This window comes from Pseudophryne corroboree, chromosome 4 (assembly GCF_028390025.1).
Source record: "Pseudophryne corroboree isolate aPseCor3 chromosome 4, aPseCor3.hap2, whole genome shotgun sequence".
NCBI lineage: Eukaryota > Metazoa > Chordata > Amphibia > Anura > Myobatrachidae > Pseudophryne > Pseudophryne corroboree.
In genome coordinates this window covers 17,795,730-17,815,543 of record NC_086447.1, presented here as the reverse complement: position 1 = coordinate 17,815,543, position 19,814 = coordinate 17,795,730, and the positions used below count along the sequence as shown (strand labels likewise).

Genomic DNA, 19,814 nt, shown 5'->3' with positions numbered 1-19,814 from the left:
GAGGTGGTTTGAAATTTTGACTTGTCTACTTAAAGATCAGCAAAATTTGATCACAAGGTCAATTACGTCCCTGGGTGGTATTGAACCACCAGCCTTTCGGTTAACAGCCGAATGCGCTAATCGATTGCACCACAGAGACAACTTGCAAAAGCATGTACTAACAAAGGCTAAAAAGCATTCATCTAGAAAGTTTCCTAGAAAAAGGTTAAAAAGGCAATAATCTGGAGAGTTTTGCAAGATTTTTCTTCCATTGACCAACGAAGAAACACATTGGTACTTTCACATGATGAGTGAGTACTTCAGGATCTCTGACACTTACATGAGCAGCAGAGTGGCGCAGCGGAAGCGTGATGGGCCCATAACCCAGAGGTCGGTGGATCGAAACCATCCTCTGCTATGTGCACTTATTTTTTTGTTAATTAAATTCTTCCAAAACTGGAATTGATATTTTGACTCTTTTATTTTTACTTAAAGTACAATAACTTTTAACATTTTAATTTGTTTTAATAGTATATTGACAGCATTGTTTTCTTTCAGAAATCCACTTAATTTTCTTTACCCTATTACTGAAATGGTAATTGACAAAAACAAGCTACATTGTCACCAGAAGAGCAATGCAAAATGTACAATTGATATTTCAAAATCATCTTTCCAGCTTGAATTTCAATGATGCATTGGGGCAACGATTTTGTGAGAAACATCTTCACCCTTAAAGAAAGATTTTATTAACTTCTTACCTGTGTGCTGATTAGATATCACCTGGTTTTCACATTAAACAGATTCCCACTTGAGAAAGCAGCAAGGATGCAGTGAGGTTTATGTTTCCTGGTGTCAACCTGTATTATTTCAGTGGACATTGTAATGAGGATGCATCTTGCTGCCTTTCCAATGAAGCACGTTTTAATCAGTAATAGGTGAAAAAACATTCCAACAAAGGTGTTAATCAGAGACTTGGCTTTGTGGACACTTTTCAGAGAGCAAATGTGTTAGCATAAAAATAAAGCCATAAAATGGAGAGCTGATTAATCACTCAATTGGATTTCTCTGCCTGCATATTTTTTTTTCTCTGCAACCCCATGCTAAATTGTGCTTCCTGTTTTTTATAAAATGACTTAATCAAATCTGACTCTGATTGCATCAGAGAAGGCCAGGTACCCTACACTATAAGAGGTGGTTTGAAATTTTGACTTGTCTACTTAAAGATCAGCAAAATTTGATCACAAGGTCAATTACGTCCCTGGGTGGTATTGAACCACCAGCCTTTCGGTTAACAGCCGAATGCGCTAATCGATTGCACCACAGAGACAACTTGCAAAAGCATGTACTAACAAAGGCTAAAAAGCATTCATCTAGAAAGTTTCCTAGAAAAAGGTTAAAAAGGCAATAATCTGGAGAGTTTTGCAAGATTTTTCTTCCATTGACCAACGAAGAAACACATTGGTACTTTCACATGATGAGTGAGTACTTCAGGATCTCTGACACTTACATGAGCAGCAGAGTGGCGCAGCGGAAGCGTGATGGGCCCATAACCCAGAGGTCGGTGGATCGAAACCATCCTCTGCTATGTGCACTTATTTTTTTGTTAATTAAATTCTTCCAAAACTGGAATTGATATTTTGACTCTTTTATTTTTACTTAAAGTACAATAACTTTTAACATTTTAATTTGTTTTAATAGTATATTGACAGCATTGTTTTCTTTCAGAAATCCACTTAATTTTCTTTACCCTATTACTGAAATGGTAATTGACAAAAACAAGCTACATTGTCACCAGAAGAGCAATGCAAAATGTACAATTGATATTTCAAAATCATCTTTCCAGCTTGAATTTCAATGATGCATTGGGGCAACGATTTTGTGAGAAACATCTTCACCCTTAAAGAAAGATTTTCTTAACTTCTTACCTGTGTGCTGATTAGATATCACCTGGTTTTCACATTAAACAGATTCCCACTTGAGAAAGCAGCAAGGCTGCAGTGAGGTTTATGTTTCCTGGTGCCAACCTGTATTATTTCAGTGGACATTGTAATGAGGATGCATCTTGCTGCCTTTCCAATGAAGCAAGTTTTAATCAGTAATAGGTGAAAAACCATTCCTACAAAGGTGTTAATCAGAGACTTGGCTTTGTGGACACTTTTCAGAGAGCAAATGTGTTAGCATAAAAATAAAGCCATAAAATGGAGAGCTGATTAATCACTCAATTGGATTTCTCTGCCTGCATAATTTTTTTTCTCTGCAACCCCATGCTAAATTGTGCTTCCTGTTTTTTATAAAATGACTTAATCATATCTGACTCTGATTGCATCAGAGAAGGCCAGGTACCCTACACCAGGCATTCCCAACCACGGTCCTCAAGGCACACCAACAGTGCAGGTTTTAGTGATATCCAGGCTGCAGCACAGGTGACTTAATTAGTAGCTCAGTTATTTTGATTTAACCATCTGTGCTGCAGCCTGGATATCAGTAAAACCTGCACTGTTGGTGTGCCTTGAGGACCGTGGTTGGGAATGCCTGCCCTACACTATAAGAGGTGGTTTAAAATTTTGACTTGTCTACTTAAAGATCACCAAAATTTGATCACAAGGTCAATTACGTCCCTGGGTGGGATTGAACCACCAACCTTTCGGTTAACAGCCGAATGCGCTAACCGATTGCGCCACAGAGACAGCTTGCAAAAGTATGTGCTGACAAATGCAAAAAAGCATTCATCTAGAAAGTTTCCTAGAAAAAGGTTAAAAAGGCAATAATCTGGAGAGTTTTGCAAGATTTTTCTTCCATTGACCAACGAAGAAACACATTGGTACTTTCACATGATGAGTGAGTACTTCAGGATCTCTTATACTTACATGAGCAGCAGAGTGGCGCAGCGGAAGCGTGCTGGGCCCATAACCCAGAGGCCGGTGGATCGAAACCATCCTCTGCTGTGTGCACTTATTTTTTTGTTAATTAAATTCTTCCAAAACTGGAATTGATATTTTGACTCTTTTATTTTTACTTAAAGTACAATAACTTTTAACATTTTAATTTTTTTTAATAGTATATTGACAGTATTGTTTTCTTTCAGAAATCCACTTAATTTTCTTTACCCTATTACTGAAATGGTAATTGACAAAAACAAGCTACATTGTCACCAGAAGAGCAATGCAAAATGTACAATTGATATTTCAAAATCATCTTTCCAGCTTGAATTTCAATGATGCATTGGGGCAACGATTTTGTGAGAAACATCTTCACCCTTAAAGAAAGATTTTATTAACTTCTTACCTGTGTGCTGATTAGATATCACCTGGTTTTCACATTAAACAGATTCCCACTTGAGAAAGCAGCAAGGATGCAGTGAGGTTTATGTTTCCTGGTGTCAACCTGTATTATTTCAGTGGACATTGTAATGAGGATGCATCTTGCTGCCTTTCCAATGAAGCACGTTTTAATCAGTAATAGGTGAAAAAACATTCCAACAAAGGTGTTAATCAGAGACTTGGCTTTGTGGACACTTTTCAGAGAGCAAATGTGTTAGCATAAAAATAAAGCCATAAAATGGAGAGCTGATTAATCACTCAATTGGATTTCTCTGCCTGCATATTTTTTTTTCTCTGCAACCCCATGCTAAATTGTGCTTCCTGTTTTTTATAAAATGACTTAATCAAATCTGACTCTGATTGCATCAGAGAAGGCCAGGTACCCTACACTATAAGAGGTGGTTTGAAATTTTGACTTGTCTACTTAAAGATCAGCAAAATTTGATCACAAGGTCAATTACGTCCCTGGGTGGTATTGAACCACCAGCCTTTCGGTTAACAGCCGAATGCGCTAATCGATTGCACCACAGAGACAACTTGCAAAAGCATGTACTAACAAAGGCTAAAAAGCATTCATCTAGAAAGTTTCCTAGAAAAAGGTTAAAAAGGCAATAATCTGGAGAGTTTTGCAAGATTTTTCTTCCATTGACCAACGAAGAAACACATTGGTACTTTCACATGATGAGTGAGTACTTCAGGATCTCTGACACTTACATGAGCAGCAGAGTGGCGCAGCGGAAGCGTGATGGGCCCATAACCCAGAGGTCGGTGGATCGAAACCATCCTCTGCTATGTGCACTTATTTTTTTGTTAATTAAATTCTTCCAAAACTGGAATTGATATTTTGACTCTTTTATTTTTACTTAAAGTACAATAACTTTTAACATTTTAATTTGTTTTAATAGTATATTGACAGCATTGTTTTCTTTCAGAAATCCACTTAATTTTCTTTACCCTATTACTGAAATGGTAATTGACAAAAACAAGCTACATTGTCACCAGAAGAGCAATGCAAAATGTACAATTGATATTTCAAAATCATCTTTCCAGCTTGAATTTCAATGATGCATTGGGGCAACGATTTTGTGAGAAACATCTTCACCCTTAAAGAAAGATTTTATTAACTTCTTACCTGTGTGCTGATTAGATATCACCTGGTTTTCACATTAAACAGATTCCCACTTGAGAAAGCAGCAAGGATGCAGTGAGGTTTATGTTTCCTGGTGTCAACCTGTATTATTTCAGTGGACATTGTAATGAGGATGCATCTTGCTGCCTTTCCAATGAAGCACGTTTTAATCAGTAATAGGTGAAAAAACATTCCAACAAAGGTGTTAATCAGAGACTTGGCTTTGTGGACACTTTTCAGAGAGCAAATGTGTTAGCATAAAAATAAAGCCATAAAATGGAGAGCTGATTAATCACTCAATTGGATTTCTCTGCCTGCATATTTTTTTTTCTCTGCAACCCCATGCTAAATTGTGCTTCCTGTTTTTTATAAAATGACTTAATCAAATCTGACTCTGATTGCATCAGAGAAGGCCAGGTACCCTACACTATAAGAGGTGGTTTGAAATTTTGACTTGTCTACTTAAAGATCAGCAAAATTTGATCACAAGGTCAATTACGTCCCTGGGTGGTATTGAACCACCAGCCTTTCGGTTAACAGCCGAATGCGCTAATCGATTGCACCACAGAGACAACTTGCAAAAGCATGTACTAACAAAGGCTAAAAAGCATTCATCTAGAAAGTTTCCTAGAAAAAGGTTAAAAAGGCAATAATCTGGAGAGTTTTGCAAGATTTTTCTTCCATTGACCAACGAAGAAACACATTGGTACTTTCACATGATGAGTGAGTACTTCAGGATCTCTGACACTTACATGAGCAGCAGAGTGGCGCAGCGGAAGCGTGATGGGCCCATAACCCAGAGGTCGGTGGATCGAAACCATCCTCTGCTATGTGCACTTATTTTTTTGTTAATTAAATTCTTCCAAAACTGGAATTGATATTTTGACTCTTTTATTTTTACTTAAAGTACAATAACTTTTAACATTTTAATTTGTTTTAATAGTATATTGACAGCATTGTTTTCTTTCAGAAATCCACTTAATTTTCTTTACCCTATTACTGAAATGGTAATTGACAAAAACAAGCTACATTGTCACCAGAAGAGCAATGCAAAATGTACAATTGATATTTCAAAATCATCTTTCCAGCTTGAATTTCAATGATGCATTGGGGCAACGATTTTGTGAGAAACATCTTCACCCTTAAAGAAAGATTTTCTTAACTTCTTACCTGTGTGCTGATTAGATATCACCTGGTTTTCACATTAAACAGATTCCCACTTGAGAAAGCAGCAAGGCTGCAGTGAGGTTTATGTTTCCTGGTGCCAACCTGTATTATTTCAGTGGACATTGTAATGAGGATGCATCTTGCTGCCTTTCCAATGAAGCAAGTTTTAATCAGTAATAGGTGAAAAACCATTCCTACAAAGGTGTTAATCAGAGACTTGGCTTTGTGGACACTTTTCAGAGAGCAAATGTGTTAGCATAAAAATAAAGCCATAAAATGGAGAGCTGATTAATCACTCAATTGGATTTCTCTGCCTGCATAATTTTTTTTCTCTGCAACCCCATGCTAAATTGTGCTTCCTGTTTTTTATAAAATGACTTAATCATATCTGACTCTGATTGCATCAGAGAAGGCCAGGTACCCTACACTATAAGAGGTGGTTTAAAATTTTGACTTGTCTACTTAAAGATCACCAAAATTTGATCACAAGGTCAATTACGTCCCTGGGTGGGATTGAACCACCAACCTTTCGGTTAACAGCCGAATGCGCTAACCGATTGCGCCACAGAGACAGCTTGCAAAAGTATGTGCTGACAAATGCAAAAAAGCATTCATCTAGAAAGTTTCCTAGAAAAAGGTTAAAAAGGCAATAATCTGGAGAGTTTTGCAAGATTTTTCTTCCATTGACCAACGAAGAAACACATTGGTACTTTCACATGATGAGTGAGTACTTCAGGATCTCTTATACTTACATGAGCAGCAGAGTGGCGCAGCGGAAGCGTGCTGGGCCCATAACCCAGAGGCCGGTGGATCGAAACCATCCTCTGCTGTGTGCACTTATTTTTTTGTTAATTAAATTCTTCCAAAACTGGAATTGATATTTTGACTCTTTTATTTTTACTTAAAGTACAATAACTTTTAACATTTTAATTTTTTTTAATAGTATATTGACAGTATTGTTTTCTTTCAGAAATCCACTTAATTTTCTTTACCCTATTACTGAAATGGTAATTGACAAAAACAAGCTACATTGTCACCAGAAGAGCAATGCAAAATGTACAATTGATATTTCAAAATCATCTTTCCAGCTTGAATTTCAATGATGCATTGGGGCAACGATTTTGTGAGAAACATCTTCACCCTTAAAGAAAGATTTTATTAACTTCTTACCTGTGTGCTGATTAGATATCACCTGGTTTTCACATTAAACAGATTCCCACTTGAGAAAGCAGCAAGGATGCAGTGAGGTTTATGTTTCCTGGTGTCAACCTGTATTATTTCAGTGGACATTGTAATGAGGATGCATCTTGCTGCCTTTCCAATGAAGCACGTTTTAATCAGTAATAGGTGAAAAAACATTCCAACAAAGGTGTTAATCAGAGACTTGGCTTTGTGGACACTTTTCAGAGAGCAAATGTGTTAGCATAAAAATAAAGCCATAAAATGGAGAGCTGATTAATCACTCAATTGGATTTCTCTGCCTGCATATTTTTTTTTCTCTGCAACCCCATGCTAAATTGTGCTTCCTGTTTTTTATAAAATGACTTAATCAAATCTGACTCTGATTGCATCAGAGAAGGCCAGGTACCCTACACTATAAGAGGTGGTTTGAAATTTTGACTTGTCTACTTAAAGATCAGCAAAATTTGATCACAAGGTCAATTACGTCCCTGGGTGGTATTGAACCACCAGCCTTTCGGTTAACAGCCGAATGCGCTAATCGATTGCACCACAGAGACAACTTGCAAAAGCATGTACTAACAAAGGCTAAAAAGCATTCATCTAGAAAGTTTCCTAGAAAAAGGTTAAAAAGGCAATAATCTGGAGAGTTTTGCAAGATTTTTCTTCCATTGACCAACGAAGAAACACATTGGTACTTTCACATGATGAGTGAGTACTTCAGGATCTCTGACACTTACATGAGCAGCAGAGTGGCGCAGCGGAAGCGTGATGGGCCCATAACCCAGAGGTCGGTGGATCGAAACCATCCTCTGCTATGTGCACTTATTTTTTTGTTAATTAAATTCTTCCAAAACTGGAATTGATATTTTGACTCTTTTATTTTTACTTAAAGTACAATAACTTTTAACATTTTAATTTGTTTTAATAGTATATTGACAGCATTGTTTTCTTTCAGAAATCCACTTAATTTTCTTTACCCTATTACTGAAATGGTAATTGACAAAAACAAGCTACATTGTCACCAGAAGAGCAATGCAAAATGTACAATTGATATTTCAAAATCATCTTTCCAGCTTGAATTTCAATGATGCATTGGGGCAACGATTTTGTGAGAAACATCTTCACCCTTAAAGAAAGATTTTCTTAACTTCTTACCTGTGTGCTGATTAGATATCACCTGGTTTTCACATTAAACAGATTCCCACTTGAGAAAGCAGCAAGGCTGCAGTGAGGTTTATGTTTCCTGGTGCCAACCTGTATTATTTCAGTGGACATTGTAATGAGGATGCATCTTGCTGCCTTTCCAATGAAGCAAGTTTTAATCAGTAATAGGTGAAAAACCATTCCTACAAAGGTGTTAATCAGAGACTTGGCTTTGTGGACACTTTTCAGAGAGCAAATGTGTTAGCATAAAAATAAAGCCATAAAATGGAGAGCTGATTAATCACTCAATTGGATTTCTCTGCCTGCATAATTTTTTTTCTCTGCAACCCCATGCTAAATTGTGCTTCCTGTTTTTTATAAAATGACTTAATCATATCTGACTCTGATTGCATCAGAGAAGGCCAGGTACCCTACACTATAAGAGGTGGTTTAAAATTTTGACTTGTCTACTTAAAGATCACCAAAATTTGATCACAAGGTCAATTACGTCCCTGGGTGGGATTGAACCACCAACCTTTCGGTTAACAGCCGAATGCGCTAACCGATTGCGCCACAGAGACAGCTTGCAAAAGTATGTGCTGACAAATGCAAAAAAGCATTCATCTAGAAAGTTTCCTAGAAAAAGGTTAAAAAGGCAATAATCTGGAGAGTTTTGCAAGATTTTTCTTCCATTGACCAACGAAGAAACACATTGGTACTTTCACATGATGAGTGAGTACTTCAGGATCTCTTATACTTACATGAGCAGCAGAGTGGCGCAGCGGAAGCGTGCTGGGCCCATAACCCAGAGGCCGGTGGATCGAAACCATCCTCTGCTGTGTGCACTTATTTTTTTGTTAATTAAATTCTTCCAAAACTGGAATTGATATTTTGACTCTTTTATTTTTACTTAAAGTACAATAACTTTTAACATTTTAATTTTTTTTAATAGTATATTGACAGTATTGTTTTCTTTCAGAAATCCACTTAATTTTCTTTACCCTATTACTGAAATGGTAATTGACAAAAACAAGCTACATTGTCACCAGAAGAGCAATGCAAAATGTACAATTGATATTTCAAAATCATCTTTCCAGCTTGAATTTCAATGATGCATTGGGGCAACGATTTTGTGAGAAACATCTTCACCCTTAAAGAAAGATTTTCTTAACTTCTTACCTGTGTGCTGATTAGATATCACCTGGTTTTCACATTAAACAGATTCACACTAGAGAAAGCAGCAAGGATGCAGTGAGGTTTATGTTTCCTGGTGTCAAACTGTATTATTTCAGTGGACATTGTAATGAGGATGCATCTTGCTGCCTTTCCAATGAAGCAAGTTTTAATCAGTAATAGGTGAAAAACCATTCCTACAAAGGTGTTAATCAGAGACTTGCCTTTGTGGACACTTTTCAGAGAGCAAATGTGTTAGCATAAAAATAAAGCCATAAAATGGAGAGCTGATTAATCACTCAATTGGATTTCTCTGCCTGCATATTTTTTTTTCTCTGCAACCCCATGCTAAATTGTGCTTCCTGTTTTTTATAAAATGACTTAATCAAATCTGACTCTGATTGCATCAGAGAAGGCCAGGTACCCTACACTATAAGAGGTGGTTTGAAATTTTGACTTGTCTACTTAAAGATCAGCAAAATTTGATCACAAGGTCAATTACGTCCCTGGGTGGTATTGAACCACCAGCCTTTCGGTTAACAGCCGAATGCGCTAATCGATTGCACCACAGAGACAACTTGCAAAAGCATGTACTAACAAAGGCTAAAAAGCATTCATCTAGAAAGTTTCCTAGAAAAAGGTTAAAAAGGCAATAATCTGGAGAGTTTTGCAAGATTTTTCTTCCATTGACCAACGAAGAAACACATTGGTACTTTCACATGATGAGTGAGTACTTCAGGATCTCTGACACTTACATGAGCAGCAGAGTGGCGCAGCGGAAGCGTGATGGGCCCATAACCCAGAGGTCGGTGGATCGAAACCATCCTCTGCTATGTGCACTTATTTTTTTGTTAATTAAATTCTTCCAAAACTGGAATTGATATTTTGACTCTTTTATTTTTACTTAAAGTACAATAACTTTTAACATTTTAATTTGTTTTAATAGTATATTGACAGCATTGTTTTCTTTCAGAAATCCACTTAATTTTCTTTACCCTATTACTGAAATGGTAATTGACAAAAACAAGCTACATTGTCACCAGAAGAGCAATGCAAAATGTACAATTGATATTTCAAAATCATCTTTCCAGCTTGAATTTCAATGATGCATTGGGGCAACGATTTTGTGAGAAACATCTTCACCCTTAAAGAAAGATTTTATTAACTTCTTACCTGTGTGCTGATTAGATATCACCTGGTTTTCACATTAAACAGATTCCCACTTGAGAAAGCAGCAAGGATGCAGTGAGGTTTATGTTTCCTGGTGTCAACCTGTATTATTTCAGTGGACATTGTAATGAGGATGCATCTTGCTGCCTTTCCAATGAAGCACGTTTTAATCAGTAATAGGTGAAAAAACATTCCAACAAAGGTGTTAATCAGAGACTTGGCTTTGTGGACACTTTTCAGAGAGCAAATGTGTTAGCATAAAAATAAAGCCATAAAATGGAGAGCTGATTAATCACTCAATTGGATTTCTCTGCCTGCATATTTTTTTTTCTCTGCAACCCCATGCTAAATTGTGCTTCCTGTTTTTTATAAAATGACTTAATCAAATCTGACTCTGATTGCATCAGAGAAGGCCAGGTACCCTACACTATAAGAGGTGGTTTGAAATTTTGACTTGTCTACTTAAAGATCAGCAAAATTTGATCACAAGGTCAATTACGTCCCTGGGTGGTATTGAACCACCAGCCTTTCGGTTAACAGCCGAATGCGCTAATCGATTGCACCACAGAGACAACTTGCAAAAGCATGTACTAACAAAGGCTAAAAAGCATTCATCTAGAAAGTTTCCTAGAAAAAGGTTAAAAAGGCAATAATCTGGAGAGTTTTGCAAGATTTTTCTTCCATTGACCAACGAAGAAACACATTGGTACTTTCACATGATGAGTGAGTACTTCAGGATCTCTGACACTTACATGAGCAGCAGAGTGGCGCAGCGGAAGCGTGCTGGGCCCATAACCCAGAGGCCGGTGGATCGAAACCATCCTCTGCTATGTGCACTTATTTTTTTGTTAATTAAATTCTTCCAAAACTGGAATTGATATTTTGACTCTTTTATTTTTACTTAAAGTACAATAACTTTTAACATTTTAATTTTTTTTAATAGTATATTGACAGTATTGTTTTCTTTCAGAAATCCACTTAATTTTCTTTACCCTATTACTGAAATGGTAATTGACAAAAACAAGCTACATTGTCACCAGAAGAGCAATGCAAAATGTACAATTGATATTTCAAAATCATCTTTCCAGCTTGAATTTCAATGATGCATTGGGGCAACGATTTTGTGAGAAACATCTTCACCCTTAAAGAAAGATTTTCTTAACTTCTTACCTGTGTGCTGATTAGATATCACCTGGTTTTCACATTAAACAGATTCCCACTTGAGAAAGCAGCAAGGCTGCAGTGAGGTTTATGTTTCCTGGTGCCAACCTGTATTATTTCAGTGGACATTGTAATGAGGATGCATCTTGCTGCCTTTCCAATGAAGCAAGTTTTAATCAGTAATAGGTGAAAAACCATTCCTACAAAGGTGTTAATCAGAGACTTGGCTTTGTGGACACTTTTCAGAGAGCAAATGTGTTAGCATAAAAATAAAGCCATAAAATGGAGAGCTGATTAATCACTCAATTGGATTTCTCTGCCTGCATATTTTTTTTTCTCTGCAACCCCATGCTAAATTGTGCTTCCTGTTTTTTATAAAATGACTTAATCAAATCTGACTCTGATTGCATCAGAGAAGGCCAGGTACCCTACACTATAAGAGGTGGTTTGAAATTTTGACTTGTCTACTTAAAGATCAGCAAAATTTGATCACAAGGTCAATTACGTCCCTGGGTGGTATTGAACCACCAGCCTTTCGGTTAACAGCCGAATGCGCTAATCGATTGCACCACAGAGACAACTTGCAAAAGCATGTACTAACAAAGGCTAAAAAGCATTCATCTAGAAAGTTTCCTAGAAAAAGGTTAAAAAGGCAATAATCTGGAGAGTTTTGCAAGATTTTTCTTCCATTGACCAACGAAGAAACACATTGGTACTTTCACATGATGAGTGAGTACTTCAGGATCTCTGACACTTACATGAGCAGCAGAGTGGCGCAGCGGAAGCGTGATGGGCCCATAACCCAGAGGTCGGTGGATCGAAACCATCCTCTGCTATGTGCACTTATTTTTTTGTTAATTAAATTCTTCCAAAACTGGAATTGATATTTTGACTCTTTTATTTTTACTTAAAGTACAATAACTTTTAACATTTTAATTTGTTTTAATAGTATATTGACAGCATTGTTTTCTTTCAGAAATCCACTTAATTTTCTTTACCCTATTACTGAAATGGTAATTGACAAAAACAAGCTACATTGTCACCAGAAGAGCAATGCAAAATGTACAATTGATATTTCAAAATCATCTTTCCAGCTTGAATTTCAATGATGCATTGGGGCAACGATTTTGTGAGAAACATCTTCACCCTTAAAGAAAGATTTTCTTAACTTCTTACCTGTGTGCTGATTAGATATCACCTGGTTTTCACATTAAACAGATTCCCACTTGAGAAAGCAGCAAGGCTGCAGTGAGGTTTATGTTTCCTGGTGCCAACCTGTATTATTTCAGTGGACATTGTAATGAGGATGCATCTTGCTGCCTTTCCAATGAAGCAAGTTTTAATCAGTAATAGGTGAAAAACCATTCCTACAAAGGTGTTAATCAGAGACTTGGCTTTGTGGACACTTTTCAGAGAGCAAATGTGTTAGCATAAAAATAAAGCCATAAAATGGAGAGCTGATTAATCACTCAATTGGATTTCTCTGCCTGCATAATTTTTTTTCTCTGCAACCCCATGCTAAATTGTGCTTCCTGTTTTTTATAAAATGACTTAATCATATCTGACTCTGATTGCATCAGAGAAGGCCAGGTACCCTACACTATAAGAGGTGGTTTAAAATTTTGACTTGTCTACTTAAAGATCACCAAAATTTGATCACAAGGTCAATTACGTCCCTGGGTGGGATTGAACCACCAACCTTTCGGTTAACAGCCGAATGCGCTAACCGATTGCGCCACAGAGACAGCTTGCAAAAGTATGTGCTGACAAATGCAAAAAAGCATTCATCTAGAAAGTTTCCTAGAAAAAGGTTAAAAAGGCAATAATCTGGAGAGTTTTGCAAGATTTTTCTTCCATTGACCAACGAAGAAACACATTGGTACTTTCACATGATGAGTGAGTACTTCAGGATCTCTTATACTTACATGAGCAGCAGAGTGGCGCAGCGGAAGCGTGCTGGGCCCATAACCCAGAGGCCGGTGGATCGAAACCATCCTCTGCTGTGTGCACTTATTTTTTTGTTAATTAAATTCTTCCAAAACTGGAATTGATATTTTGACTCTTTTATTTTTACTTAAAGTACAATAACTTTTAACATTTTAATTTTTTTTAATAGTATATTGACAGTATTGTTTTCTTTCAGAAATCCACTTAATTTTCTTTACCCTATTACTGAAATGGTAATTGACAAAAACAAGCTACATTGTCACCAGAAGAGCAATGCAAAATGTACAATTGATATTTAAAAATCATCTTTCCAGCTTGAATTTCAATGATGCATTGGGGCAACGATTTTGTGAGAAACATCTTCACCCTTAAAGAAAGATTTTCTTAACTTCTTACCTGTGTGCTGATTAGATATCACCTGGTTTTCACATTAAACAGATTCACACTAGAGAAAGCAGCAAGGATGCAGTGAGGTTTATGTTTCCTGGTGTCAAACTGTATTATTTCAGTGGACATTGTAATGAGGATGCATCTTGCTGCCTTTCCAATGAAGCAAGTTTTAATCAGTAATAGGTGAAAAACCATTCCTACAAAGGTGTTAATCAGAGACTTGCCTTTGTGGACACTTTTCAGAGAGCAAATGTGTTAGCATAAAAATAAAGCCATAAAGTGGAGAGCTGATTAATCACTCAATTGGATTTCTCTGCCTGCATATTTTTTTTTCTCTGCAACCCCATGCTAAATTGTGCTTCCTGTTTTTATAAAATGACTTAATCAAATCTGACTCTGATTGCATCAGAGAAGGCCAGGTACCCTACACTATAAGAGGTGGTTTGAAATTTTGACTTGTCTACTTAAAGATCAGCAAAATTTGATCACAAGGTCAATTACGTCCCTGGGTGGTATTGAAACACCAGCCTTTTGGTTAACAGCCGAATGCGCTAACCGATTGCACCACAGAGACAACTTGCAAAAGCATGTACTAACAAAGGCTAAAAAGCATTCATCTAGAAAGTTTCCTAGAAAAAGGTTAAAAAGGCAATAATCTGGAGAGTTTTGCAAGATTTTTCTTCCATTGACCAACGAAGAAACACATTGGTACTTTCACATGATGAGTGAGTACTTCAGGATGTCTGAAACTTACGTGGGCAGCAGAGTGGCGCAGCGGAAGCGTGCTGGGCCCATAATCCAGAGGTCGGTGGATCAAAACCATCCTCTGCTATGTGCACTTATTTTTTTGTTAATTAAATTCTTCCAAAACTGGAATTGATATTTTGACTCTTTTATTTTTACTTAAAGTACAATAACTTTTAACATTTTAATTTGTTTTAATAGTATATTGACAGCATTGTTTTCTTTCAGAAATCCACTTAATTTTCTTTACCCTATTACTGAAATGGTAATTGACAAAAACAAGCTACATTGTCACCAGAAGAGCAATGCAAAATGTACAATTGATATTTCAAAATCATCTTTCCAGCTTGAATTTCAATGATGCATTGGGGCAACGATTTTGTGAGAAACATCTTCACCCTTAAAGAAAGATTTTCTTAACTTCTTACCTGTGTGCTGATTAGATATCACCTGGTTTTCACATTAAACAGATTCCCACTTGAGAAAGCAGCAAGGCTGCAGTGAGGTTTATGTTTCCTGGTGCCAACCTGTATTATTTCAGTGGACATTGTAATGAGGATGCATCTTGCTGCCTTTCCAATGAAGCAAGTTTTAATCAGTAATAGGTGAAAAACCATTCCTACAAAGGTGTTAATCAGAGACTTGGCTTTGTGGACACTTTTCAGAGAGCAAATGTGTTAGCATAAAAATAAAGCCATAAAATGGAGAGCTGATTAATCACTCAATTGGATTTCTCTGCCTGCATAATTTTTTTTCTCTGCAACCCCATGCTAAATTGTGCTTCCTGTTTTTTATAAAATGACTTAATCATATCTGACTCTGATTGCATCAGAGAAGGCCAGGTACCCTACACTATAAGAGGTGGTTTAAAATTTTGACTTGTCTACTTAAAGATCACCAAAATTTGATCACAAGGTCAATTACGTCCCTGGGTGGGATTGAACCACCAACCTTTCGGTTAACAGCCGAATGCGCTAACCGATTGCGCCACAGAGACAGCTTGCAAAAGTATGTGCTGACAAATGCAAAAAAGCATTCATCTAGAAAGTTTCCTAGAAAAAGGTTAAAAAGGCAATAATCTGGAGAGTTTTGCAAGATTTTTCTTCCATTGACCAACGAAGAAACACATTGGTACTTTCACATGATGAGTGAGTACTTCAGGATCTCTTATACTTACATGAGCAGCAGAGTGGCGCAGCGGAAGCGTGCTGGGCCCATAACCCAGAGGCCGGTGGATCGAAACCATCCTCTGCTGTGTGCACTTATTTTTTTGTTAATTAAATTCTTCCAAAACTGGAATTGATATTTTGACTCTTTTATTTTTACTTAAAGTACAATAACTTTTAACATTTTAATTTTTTTTAATAGTATATTGACAGTATTGTTTTCTTTCAGAAATCCACTTAATTTTCTTTACCCTATTACTGAAATGGTAATTGACAAAAACAAGCTACATTGTCACCAGAAGAGCAATGCAAAATGTACAATTGATATTTCAAAATCATCTTTCCAGCTTGAATTTCAATGATGCATTGGGGCAACGATTTTGTGAGAAACATCTTCACCCTTAAAGAAAGATTTTCTTAACTTCTTACCTGTGTGCTGATTAGATATCACCTGGTTTTCACATTAAACAGATTCACACTAGAGAAAGCAGCAAGGATGCAGTGAGGTTTATGTTTCCTGGTGTCAAACTGTATTATTTCAGTGGACATTGTAATGAGGATGCATCTTGCTGCCTTTCCAATGAAGCAAGTTTTAATCAGTAATAGGTGAAAAACCATTCCTACAAAGGTGTTAATCAGAGACTTGCCTTTGTGGACACTTTTCAGAGAGCAAATGTGTTAGCATAAAAATAAAGCCATAAAATGGAGAGCTGATTAATCACTCAATTGGATTTCTCTGCCTGCATATTTTTTTTTCTCTGCAACCCCATGCTAAATTGTGCTTCCTGTTTTTATAAAATGACTTAATCAAATCTGACTCTGATTGCATCAGAGAAGGCCAGGTACCCTACACTATAAGAGGTGGTTTGAAATTTTGACTTGTCTACTTAAAGATCAGCAAAATTTGATCACAAGGTCAATTACGTCCCTGGGTGGTATTGAAACACCAGCCTTTCGGTTAACAGCCGAATGCGCTAACCGATTGCACCACAGAGACAACTTGCAAAAGCATGTACTAACAAAGGCTAAAAAGCATTCATCTAGAAAGTTTCCTAGAAAAAGGTTAAAAAGGCAATAATCTGGAGAGTTTTGCAAGATTTTTCTTCCATTGACCAACGAAGAAACACATTGGTACTTTCACATGATGAGTGAGTACTTCAGGATGTCTGAAACTTACGTGGGCAGCAGAGTGGCGCAGCGGAAGCGTGCTGGGCCCATAATCCAGAGGTCGGTGGATCAAAACCATCCTCTGCTATGTGCACTTATTTTTTTGTTAATTAAATTCTTCCAAAACTGGAATTGATATTTTGACTCTTTTATTTTTACTTAAAGTACAATAACTTTTAACATTTTAATTTGTTTTAATAGTATATTGACAGCATTGTTTTCTTTCAGAAATCCACTTAATTTTCTTTACCCTATTACTGAAATGGTAATTGACAAAAACAAGCTACATTGTCACCAGAAGAGCAATGCAAAATGTACAATTGATATTTCAAAATCATCTTTCCAGCTTGAATTTCAATGATGCATTGGGGCAACGATTTTGTGAGAAACATCTTCACCCTTAAAGAAAGATTTTCTTAACTTCTTACCTGTGTGCTGATTAGATATCACCTGGTTTTCACATTAAACAGATTCCCACTTGAGAAAGCAGCAAGGATGCAGTGAGGTTTATGTTTCCTGGTGTCAACCTGTATTATTTCAGTGGACATTGTAATGAGGATGCATCTTGCTGCCTTTCCAATGAAGCAAGTTTTAATCAGTAATAGGTGAAAAACCATTCCTACAAAGGTGTTAATCAGAGACTTGCCTTTGTGGACACTTTTCAGAGAGCAAATGTGTTAGCATAAAAATAAAGCCATAAAATGGAGAGCTGATTAATCACTCAATTGGATTTCTCTGCCTGCATATTTTTTTTTCTCTGCAACCCCATGCTAAATTGTGCTTCCTGTTTTTATAAAATGACTTAATCAAATCTGACTCTGATTGCATCAGAGAAGGCCAGGTACCCTACACTATAAGAGGTGGTTTGAAATTTTGACTTGTCTACTTAAAGATCAGCAAAATTTGATCACAAGGTCAATTACGTCCCTGGGTGGTATTGAAACACCAGCCTTTCGGTTAACAGCCGAATGCGCTAACCGATTGCACCACAGAGTCAACTTGCAAAAGCATGTACTAACAAAGGCTAAAAAGCATTCATCTAGAAAGTTTCCTAGAAAAAGGTTAAAAAGGCAATAATCTGGAGAGTTTTGCAAGATTTTTCGTCCATTGACCAACGAAGAAACACATTGGTACTTTCACATGATGAGTGAGTACTTCAGGATGTCTGAAACTTACGTGGGCAGCAGAGTGGCGCAGCGGAAGCGTGCTGGGCCCATAATCCAGAGGTCGGTGGATCGAAACCATTCTCTGCTATGTGCACTTATTTTTTTGTTAATTAAATTCTTCCAAAACTGGAATTGATATTTTGACTCTTTTATTTTTACTTAAAGTACAATAACTTTTAACATTTTAATTTGTTTTAATAGTATATTGACAGCATTGTTTTCTTTCAGAAATCCACTTAATTTTCTTTACCCTATTACTGAAATGGTAATTGACAAAAACAAGCTACATTGTCACCAGAAGAGCAATGCAAAATGTACAATTGATATTTCAAAATCATCTTTCCAGCTTGAATTTCAATGATGCATTGGGGCAACGATTTTGTGAGAAACATCTTCACCCTTAAAGAAAGATTTTCTTAACTTCTTACCTGTGTGCTGATTAGATATCACCTGGTTTTCACATTAAACAGATTCCCACTTGAGAAAGCAGCAAGGATGCGGTGAGGTTTATGTTTCCTGGTGTCAACCTGTATTATTTCAGTGGACATTGTAATGAGGATGCATCTTGCTGCCTTTCCAATGAAGCAAGTTTTAATCAGTAATAGGTGAAAAACCATTCCAACAAATGTGTTAATCAGAGACTTGGCTTTGTGGACACTTTTCAGAGAGCAAATGTGTTAGCATAAAAATAAAGCCATAAAATGGAGAGCTGATTAATCACTCAATTGGATTTCTCTGCCTGCATATTTTTTTTTCTCTGCAACCCCATGCTAAATTGTGCTTCCTGTTTTTTATAAAATGACTTAATCAAATCTGACTCTGATTGCATCAGAGAAGGCCAGGTACCCTACACTATAAGAGGTGGTTTGAAATTTTGACTTGTCTACTTAAAGATCAGCAAAATTTGATCACAAGTTCAATTACGTCCCTGGGTGGTATTGAAACACCAGCCTTTCGGTTAACAGCCGAATGCGCTAACCGATTGCACCACAGAGACAACTTGCAAAAGCATGTACTAACAAAGGCTAAAAAGCATTCATCTAGAAAGTTTCCTAGAAAAAGGTTAAAAAGGCAATAATCTGGAGAGTTTTGCAAGATTTTTCTTCCATTGACCAACGAAGAAACACATTGGTACTTTTACATGATGAGTGAATACTTCAGGATCTCTGACACTTACATGGGCAGCAGAGTGGTGCAGCGGAAGCGTGCTGGGCCCATAATCCAGAGGTCGGTGGATCGAAACCATCCTCTGCTATGTGCACTTATTTTTTTGTTAATTAAATTCTTCCAAAACTGGAATTGATATTTTGACTCTTTTATTTTTACTTAAAGTACAATAACTTTTAACATTTTAATTTGTTTTAATAGTATATTGACAGCATTGTTTTCTTTCAGAAATCCACTTAATTTTCTTTACCCTATTACTGAAATGGTAATTGACAAAAACAAGCTACATTGTCACCAGAAGAGCAATGCAAAATGTACAATTGATATTTCAAAATCATCTTTCCAGCTTGAATTTCAATGATGCATTGAGGCAACGATTTTGTGAGAAACATCTTCACCCTTAAAGAGAGATTTTCTTAACTTCTTACCTGTGTGCTGATTAGATATCACCTGGTTTTCACATTAAACAGATTCACACTTGAGAAAGCAGCAAGGATGCAGTGAGGTTTATGTTTCCTGGTGTCAAACTGTATTATTTCAGTGGACATTGTAATGAGGATGCATCTTGCTGCCTTTCCAATGAAGCAAGTTTTAATCAGTAATAGGTGAAAAACCATTCCTACAAAGGTGTTAATCAGAGACT

The 19,814-nt window shown here is 36.7% G+C and overlaps 6 non-coding genes across 6 annotated transcripts; 1 reads left to right on the top strand and 5 right to left on the bottom strand.

Annotated features, from left to right (window-relative positions):
* Positions 1–2,592: 2,592 nt before the first annotated feature.
* Positions 2,593–2,666, bottom strand: TRNAN-GUU (transfer RNA asparagine (anticodon GUU)). The gene has a single exon. It is a non-coding gene; the product is annotated as a tRNA-Asn (tRNA).
* A 3,427-nt stretch (positions 2,667–6,093) lies between these two features.
* Positions 6,094–6,167, bottom strand: TRNAN-GUU (transfer RNA asparagine (anticodon GUU)). The gene has a single exon. It is a non-coding gene; the product is annotated as a tRNA-Asn (tRNA).
* A 2,260-nt stretch (positions 6,168–8,427) lies between these two features.
* Positions 8,428–8,501, bottom strand: TRNAN-GUU (transfer RNA asparagine (anticodon GUU)). The gene has a single exon. It is a non-coding gene; the product is annotated as a tRNA-Asn (tRNA).
* A 2,520-nt stretch (positions 8,502–11,021) lies between these two features.
* TRNAM-CAU (transfer RNA methionine (anticodon CAU)) lies at positions 11,022–11,093 on the top strand. The gene has a single exon. It is a non-coding gene; the product is annotated as a tRNA-Met (tRNA).
* A 2,002-nt stretch (positions 11,094–13,095) lies between these two features.
* On the bottom strand, positions 13,096–13,169 carry TRNAN-GUU (transfer RNA asparagine (anticodon GUU)). The gene has a single exon. It is a non-coding gene; the product is annotated as a tRNA-Asn (tRNA).
* A 2,259-nt stretch (positions 13,170–15,428) lies between these two features.
* On the bottom strand, positions 15,429–15,502 carry TRNAN-GUU (transfer RNA asparagine (anticodon GUU)). Its single transcript has one exon. It is a non-coding gene; the product is annotated as a tRNA-Asn (tRNA).
* Positions 15,503–19,814: the final 4,312 nt, after the last annotated feature.